This window comes from Chrysochloris asiatica, unplaced genomic scaffold (assembly GCF_000296735.1).
Source record: "Chrysochloris asiatica unplaced genomic scaffold, ChrAsi1.0 scaffold00134, whole genome shotgun sequence".
Taxonomy (NCBI): Eukaryota; Metazoa; Chordata; class Mammalia; order Afrosoricida; family Chrysochloridae; genus Chrysochloris; species Chrysochloris asiatica.
The window spans coordinates 975,340-984,255 of NW_006408652.1; the positions used below are offsets into that span (position 1 = coordinate 975,340).

The following is an 8,916-nucleotide window of genomic DNA, read 5'->3' on the forward strand; positions in this document are numbered from 1 at the left end:
AAATAAAGAAATTTCCAGAAAAATAAAACCTGAGAAAATATATTGCCTACAAAATATGTTAAAAAAAAAAAAAAAAAAAGTTTTCATGCTTATGGAGTATGATTAACAAAAGGTAACGGGAATATACACAAAGAAAAGGAAAACAGCAGAAATTAGAAAAATGAGGGTAAATATAAAATATTTTTCTTTTATTGAGATATCTTAAAAGATAATTGAGTGGAACAACTGTCTCCGGACCAGTCCCACATCACAGCTTGTGTTTGAATGGCTTGTAATCCAAGAATAGTTATTACATTTTTAAAGGATAAAGAAGGAAAAAATATTCCCCTTGAGTCTTAGTCTTGGAATGGGGTTTGCCCTGAGGGGATCCAACCACTTGCCTTGACTTCTCTTGGGTGAGCAACTTACTTGTTCTTGTAGTAGTCAGAGGGACTGCCATTATTGTTTTTTTTAAATTTTTCCTGTTGGTCTTTCTTTCAAGAAATATCTTCTGTTCTTCTAGCCACTCCAGTCTTGTCTGCACTGGGGCACGTTGTAGTCCCATTTTAGATATTCCAATAAGTTATAGGCAGAAGACGGACATACACGCTTTACATGATGATATTTCTGGCTATTCCTTTCTCTCCCCCTCAAGTATCTATTTTATAATGGTATGCCAGGGAAACCAAGACTCAAAAGACAGCAATCCATTTTAACATTATTTCCCCCCTTTTCCCCATTCCAACCATGTCTCAATCCCTGTATCCTAGAGCCCTGTTGTTCCAGGGTTGTGCATCCATCATTTTTTACCTCTGTCCCACTTGCCCATGCAAACCTGCCTAACTGTTCTCCCATCTACCTTGTTCTTCCATCCCCCCTTCTTGTGTATTTGCCCCCTCCCCAGCACCCATACTATCCTGTGTCTATTCTCTACCCTGTGTTCCACCTTGCTCTCCTGACTGATGACCACGTTGGTCACTGATAAGGGGAAGCGAGGGAAAAACAGCAACAAAGCTGCAAGCTAAGTCCTACCACGTTCAATAGACCCCTGGGAACCCGGGTGGAGACCTGGTTGGCAAGACCTAGGGAATCCTGGGGCCAGAGTCAGTGAAATAGCCAAAGAGGACTAGAATGAAGAGTGAAGCGTCCAGCTGATAAGAAGTGTGGACATATACACAAGAACACCCACACTTGCAGATAATACCCATTTGACCTGGCTTCGATGGCCGGATAATCAGAACTCAACTAGAAGAAGAAAGAAGAAGAAAAAAAGAGTAATCTGATATAATTTGATGAACTTGACCTACACTTATGGATGCAATAGCTCAAAAGACGGAACACAAATCTTTACATCGAGGCTCATTTCCATCCCCCTCGATGCACAGGGTAGACAGGGATGGGCAACTTGGACATTGGCTACCCAAAATGGGGGTGGAGTGACTGGTTTATAAGCTTTCAAGAGGGAGCCTAGATCCAGAGGGCACGGAGGAAGGTAGACTCTCCAGAGTAGTATCCAATCTGTCTGGGTGGGGCTGATGAAAGGAGATGGGGATAGGACTCTCGTGGTACAATAGTGAATTATTGCTATCAGGACTGATTGTGAGGGTTGGAAATGTAAAGGTAGACATTTTGTAGCAAAAGGAGCGGAGTGGTTGACTTTGCAGTCTAGGAGCAGAGTCCCTGGGACCATCAAGGGAGAAGAGCGGGGTGCAGGACCCTGCCCAGAGAAACAGTGATGCCAGAGATGGCAGCAGAGACGATGACATGGAGAGATGGAGCGGCTGGGGACTCTAGACTCAGAGAGGGAGAGGGGCTGTGTGTTGACAACCGAGGGGCAGGTTTGTGGGGTTGGTTGATGATGCATGGAGGGGATTGTAACCATGGCCATGTAATGATGTACTATAGGATGAATGTAAAGCTAATGTTCTCCCATGTAAACGATCACATAATTCACAATAAAACATTTGTTTTTTTAAAAAAGAAGGAAAAATAAAAATAAAAGCATGTGTGACAGAGACCAAATGGCCTACAAAACTTTCAATATTTATCATCAGGCCTTTTATGGGAAAAGTTGATAGACCTCTACTGTAAAGCAAAGATGTTGTTAGGTGCTGTGGGGTCAGTTAAGATTTATAGCACAACAAAATGAGACAATGCCTGTCCTATCCCATTCTCACAATCCTTATTATGCTTGAATCCATTGCTGCTGCTGTTGTGCCAATCCATCTTACTGGGTGGCTCCCTCTTTTTTGCTGACCGTCTCCTTTACCAAGCATGATGTCCGTTTCCAGGTACTGGTCTCTTCTGACAACATGTCTAAAGAATGAGAGACAAAGTCTTGCCATCCTGACTTGTCATGAACATTCTGGCTGCAATTCTTTAAAACTGATTAGTTTGTTCTGCTGTCAGTCTGTGGTATTTTCAGTATTCTTCGCCAACACCATAATTTAAATGCATTGATTCTTTACAATCCAGAAATACATATGTTGTAAATAACAAAATCCAAAATTTTGTTATTTACAACACATGTAAAATACATGACAACACTAACACAAAATACGTTTGTTGTTAAGTGCCGTCAAATAGGTTCCAACTCATATATAAGGTTTCTGAGGAGCAGCTGGAGAGCTTGAACCACCAACTTTGTGGTTCAAACTGAGCTTGCAGTCCAGCACATTAACCCACAGCGCCACACCAGGACTCCAACCTAAAATATAGGGGGAAATTTATTATAAATGAAGTAAAAGTTGATACTGCAACCACAAAAATGTTAAAAAGATATAGAAGTTAATGATAATGGGGATAAAATATCTTAATTTTAAAAGAATAAAAGTTGGAATAGAGAAAATAGAGGATAGGTCAGATGGGACAAATAATAAACAACAAGCAAGACGGTATATTTAAATCCAGATATAATTACAGGAATCCTGGTGTGGGGTTGTGGATTAATGCACTGGACTGCAGTCATTTGAACTGTAAGGTCGGCGGTGCAAGCTCACTAACCATTCCTTGGAAACACTATACAGGATCACTATGGGTCAGAACCAAAACCCTATCCAGGGTCAACAGTACTTAACAACGACAGCAACAACATACTGCATTAAATATGAAGGTAAGCCAAAAAGTATTACTTGAAAATCCTAGAAATTTTATTAAACAAAAATATCAAAAGGTGAAGCTATTGTTTCTGGGCATATCCTCCGTCTAGGTCTATATGCATCTAATGATCATGTTTCCTTGTGTCTAGCTCTTCCCAAAAGAATTATATGCTATTTGATTCACACGTGACAAAATGCTGGTGTTGGCATCCTTGAGGGTCTCAAATTGTGTTCCTTTTCAGTGTTCTTTGAGTTTGGGGATTTAAAAAAGTCTGAAGGGGTACAATCAGGGCTGCAAGATGGATGAGATGAGGTTTTCTCCCCACATTTTCATAGGATATTCCCTGCTATGCCTTTAAAGAATGAGTAGGTGCATTATGTTGTTAGGTGTCATCAAATCGTTACTGACTCATAGCGACCATATGCACAGCAAAACGAAACACTGCTCAGTCCTGGGCCAACCACACCATTGTTGCCATGCTTGAGCCCATTGATGCTGCCACTTTGCCAATCTATCACTCTGGGGGTCTTCCTCTTTTTCTCTGACCCTCCACCCTACTAAACTTCTAAACTTACTAAACTTCTCCAGTGACTGGTCCCTCCTGACAATATGTCTGAAGTATGAGAGATGAAATTTGGCCATCCTGGCCTCCAAGGAGCACTTTGTCTGCACTTCTTCCAACACAGATGTTTGTTCTTTTTTCTTTTTTTTTTTCATATTGAAAAGTACATTTATTGACTGTCTCCATTACACATGTCAGAACAGGACAGTCTGCCTTTGTTTGGGCTTCCTGTTGTACTGAATGACCCATGTCAGGTACAGAAGGTTTGACACATAGTGGACGACAGGAGCAAACTGTTGCTGATTCTCATCTCTATAATGATTTATTCCACAGTTTCAGGAATTTTTTTGCTTTGATTTTTCTTTCATAGCATCTTCCTCTTTTCAAACTCCTTGTAGATGGGACTACCCAGCTGGGCAGGAGATATGATGATCACAATCCCTACGTTCTGCAGGGCAAAGATCTTCTCTTTGGCTCCACCTTTCCCTCCAGCAATAATTGCCCCCCACATGACCCATTCTCCTACCAGGAGGAGTGGTTAGGTTAATCCAGCAATGAAGGACACCACAGGCTTGGTGTTTGGACCTGAATTATGTTGCTTCAAATAATCTGAAGCATCTTCTTCTGCATTACCACCAATTTCACCTTCTATAGCTGGATCATTCAAAAAAACTTCAAGGCAGTCAATAAAATTTGTTCCATTGAAAGGATCATCTCCAATGCCAATACACAAAGACTGCCCCAATCCAACTTGTGTCATTTCGTGAACCACTTCATAAGTCAGGGTGCCAAATCTGGACACAATACCAACTCTTCCTTTCTTGTGAATATGGCCAAGGCAGTTTGGCCCGATAAGCCCCGTTTTCCCCTAGTGTAGTAGTGCATGCTTGACCCTGGACCATGTCCTGCTGGGGGATACCTTCAGTAATGAGTGCAACTAGGGCATTTCTGCCTCAAGAGCTTCATTAATTGCAGCAGCAGCAAAAAGAGGAGGGTCATAAATGACAGATGCTGTCACTCCTGTCTTTTCTTTGGCCTCTTGCACAATATTAAAAATGGGTAAGTCCAAATACATCTTGCCTTCTTTCCCCGGGGTTGTTCCTCCAACTAGTTTGGTGCTATAATCTAATGCCTTTTGGCTATGAAAGGTGCCCTGCTTACCAGTGAAACCCTGGCAAATAACTCTTGTATTTTTATCAATACAGAGATTTTTTCCGAGACGATGTATAGGAACAATGTCGAATTCCATTTTTCTGCACGAGGAAAAAGCCCTTCAGGAGGCAGGAGACAGTGAGGCCGCTGCTACTGGAGGCCATGGTCTCGGTGGCCACAGCTAGAGCTGTAGTCATCTATCAACGACACTGTTTGTTCTTATGGCACTTTCAATATTCTCCTCCAACACCATAGCTCAAAAGCATCAATTCTTCTACAATCTTCCTTATTCACTGTCCAGCTTTTGCATGCATATGAGGTTATTGAAAATAGCAGGGCTTGGGTCAGGCGCACCTTAGTCTTCAAGCTGACATCTTTGTTCTTCAACACTTTTAAAAGATCTTATGCAGTAGATTTGCCTAATGCAATACATTGTTTGATTTCTTGATTGCTGCTTCCATGAGTGTTGATGGTTGATCCAAGAAGAAAAAAGTCCTGGACAACTTCAGTCTTTTCTCCATTGATAAGAATGTTGTTTTTGGTACATTGAAGTGATGGGAAAACAATTCCTTGGCACAACTTTCTTGGAATTTTTCTTACGAACGCAATTTTCAGTTTTCTTAACACTTCTTTATAACATGCCCCATGATCATCCTATGTCCTTTGAGAAATCTAAAATGATTATCCCTTTGAAATCACTTTCCCCACAAAGAAACAGTTGACATAACTTTCTACGATGACCTCTCTGTCTTGAATGGAACTGATTCAGTAGATACCCCAGAAGTCACGGTTTTGTTTGGGCCTTTTTTAAAGGCACCCTTAGTCTCACTAGGGTGCCTTTAAAAAAAAAAAAGCCTAAATAAAACCGTGACTTCTGGGGTACCTAATGAGACTACGGAGTCCTGGTGTGGCGCTGTGGGTTAATGTGCCGGACTGCAAAGCTGTTTGAACTGCAAGGTCAGTGGTTCAAGCTCACCAGCTCCTCCTCGGAAACCCTATACAGGGTTGCTATGGGTCAGAACCGACTCGACGGCATTTAACAACAACAATGAGACTAAAGAAGTGTATTACTGAGAATACTTCTCTGCAGTCATACACTGACCACAGAGTTATGTATAAACATGTTTTGTTGGGAATAAACCTATGCATGTATGAACTGGTAGCAATATTTTTGGACTAGAAGCAAAACTAGCAGTAGTAGTATTTTATTTTTCCTCATGTAAATGCTCTAGGGTCAAGATGGAGCACACACACTGTTGAATTTTCCACTGAAAGCAACTCTAAACCCTAGAAACAAAGCATGGAGCTTCTAGCTGAAGATTCTAAAAGTCAGTGTTGTGTATTATAGTATTTCCTTCCTTTGCCAACTAAAAGAGCCTAGAAGCAATACCATCCTAGTAGCTATGATCACAGCTAACATTGGCTTCTAATATCATTATCCAATAAAAGGAGTCAAGGATCTTTGGAGAAAGGATGATTTTATGATTGAGCAGGAAATATACAAGATGACCCTAGGGCATCTTGTCCCAGAAAGTGAGAAAAATGCTAGCAAACACAAAGAGCCAGGCCAGGGATATACTGGAGTCACAAAAAGAGCTCCCACTGGCCAAAGCTGTGGCCATGTGCAAGTATACAAATAAAGCACTACTAAATTATAACCCAAGGGATAAAATCATTATCTTGAAATCATATTGATAGAAAAAAAGATTGAATAGAGACTGGACAAAAACTGAAGCAAAAAAATTCCAAATTTTTGATGTATATATTTTGTTCTCAAGGATAAAGAATATAATTTCCCACTTCTTTAGTGTTGGCTGGTCCTTGTGACTTCCTTCCAAAAAGTGTAGTATGAACTAAGAGTAACTTTACAGTGGAGAAACCGGACCAACAGCACAAATCAGTTTCAAGGTCAACATCAACAGTGATATGTCGGATAGATAATGTATACCCTTAATATAATGAAAATTCCATTTCATCAGTCTTGTTTTTTTCCCTGCAACTCATAACCACACTCTAATCATGAGGAAAACATCAGGCAACCCCCACTGAGGAACATTCTATAAAATGTCCAACCAGTTGTCCTCATAATTGTTAAGGTCTTAAAAACTAGGTAAGTTTGAGAAGTTGTCATAACTTAAGGAGCCTAAGAAGATACGATGACTAAATTGAATTGTATATCCTGGATGGAGTCTTGGATGAATAAAAGGGATTAATTAAGAATTAGCAAATATGGATAAAATATGAACTTAGTTAATAGTTGTGTATCAATATTGGTTTTTTAAATTGTGACAAATATAGAAGAATCCATGCATTTGAAGTAAGGTGTTGTAGAATAATATTAAGAGTTCCATGGACTGCTTGACAAACAAACAAATCTGTCTTGGAAGAAATGTATCCAGAATGCTCCTTAGAAGACAGGATGGCAAGGCTTCATTTCTTGTACTTCAAACATGTTATCAGGAGGGATCATTCTCTGGAGAAGGACATCATGCTTGGTAAAGTGGAGGGTCAGCAAAAAGAGGATGTTATCCGACGAGATGGATTGACAGTGGCAGTAGCAATAGACTCAAATGTGAGGATGGCACAGTACTTGACTGGGAAGACAGTGTTTGGCTCTGTTGTGTGTAGGGTTGATATGAGTTGGAACCGAGTAGATGGCACCTAACAATAATAACATATCAATAAAAAAGGAAAATTATTATTAGATTTATGGAAACTCCTGTACTATCTACACTGCTTTTATGTGGATGTGAAAATAATAACAAAATTTTTATGTAAGAAAAACAATTGGTATTAGGAGAGTTAGGAAAAGAAATGGTTACTCTTTGGTGGTGTTATGTGCCATCAAGTCAATTCCAACTCACAGTAACCCTATATAGCAACATAAATAAATTACCTGGCTCTGCACTATCCTCACAATCATTGCCATATTTGAACTCATTAAAGTAACCACTGTGTTAGTACATCTCATTGAGGGCCGTTCTCTCTTTTTTTTGCTGACACTCTACCAAGAACTATGTAGATTGGTCCCCTCTGATAGCTTCTCCAGGGACTGGTCCCTCCTGATAGCATAACAAAAGTACATGAGGCAAAGTCTCACTATCCTTGTTTCTAAGGAGCTTCCTTGCTATATTTCTTTCAAAACAAACTGTATTTGTTCTTCTAGCTGTCCATGGTATATTTATTATTCTTCAGTAAAATAACAAATCGAAGATATTTATTCTCTGGCCTTCCTTATTCATTATCCAGATTTTGCATGCATATGAGGCACTTGAAAATAACATGACTTGGATCAGGCACACCTCAGTCCTCAAAGTGACATCTTTACTTTGAAATGTGCCCACTGAAACAAATGTGCCCACTGCAATAGGTCATTTAATTTCTTGACTGCTGCTTCATTGGGTGTTAAATGCAGATCCAAGTAAAATGAAATCCTTGGCGAATTCAGTCTGTTCTGTGTTTATAATGATGTTGCTAATTGGTCCAGTTGTGAGGATTTTTATTTTCTTTTTGTTGAAGTGGTAGCATCAGAAGTTGTTGTTGTTAGGTGTCATCGAGTCGGTACTGACTCATAATGACCCTATGCACAGCAGAATGAAACACTGCCTGATCCTGGGTCAACCTCACTACCGTTGCCACGCTTGAGTCCATTGATGCTACCACTTGGCCAATCCATCTCGTTGGGGGTCTCCCTTTTTTTTCTCTGACCCTCCACCTTACCAAACATGATATCCTTCTCCAGTGACTGGTCCCTCCTGACAACATGTCTGAAGAATGAGAGATGAAGCCTGGCCAGCCTGGTCTCCAAGGAGCACTCTGGCTACACTTCTAAAACAGATCTATTGGTTCTTTTGGCAGTCCATGGTACTTTCAATATTCTCCTCCAACACCACAACTCAAAAGCATCAGTTCTTCTACGGTCTTCCTTATTCACTGTCCAGGTTTTACACACATATGAGGTTATTGAAAATACCATGGCTTGGGTCAGGTGCACCTTAGTCCTCAAGCTGACATCCTTGCTCTTCAACACTTTAAAAAGGTCTTCTGCAGCAGATTTGCCTAACGCAATATGTCATTTGATTTCTTGACTGCTGCTTCCATGAGTGTTGATAGTTGATCCAACA

At 40.3% G+C, this 8,916-nt stretch overlaps 1 pseudogene; it reads right to left on the minus strand.

Moving 5' to 3' along the window:
* Positions 1-4,004: 4,004 nt before the first annotated feature.
* On the minus strand, positions 4,005-4,989 carry LOC102812560 (annotated as a pseudogene).
* Between the last annotated feature and the right edge of the window lie 3,927 nt (positions 4,990-8,916).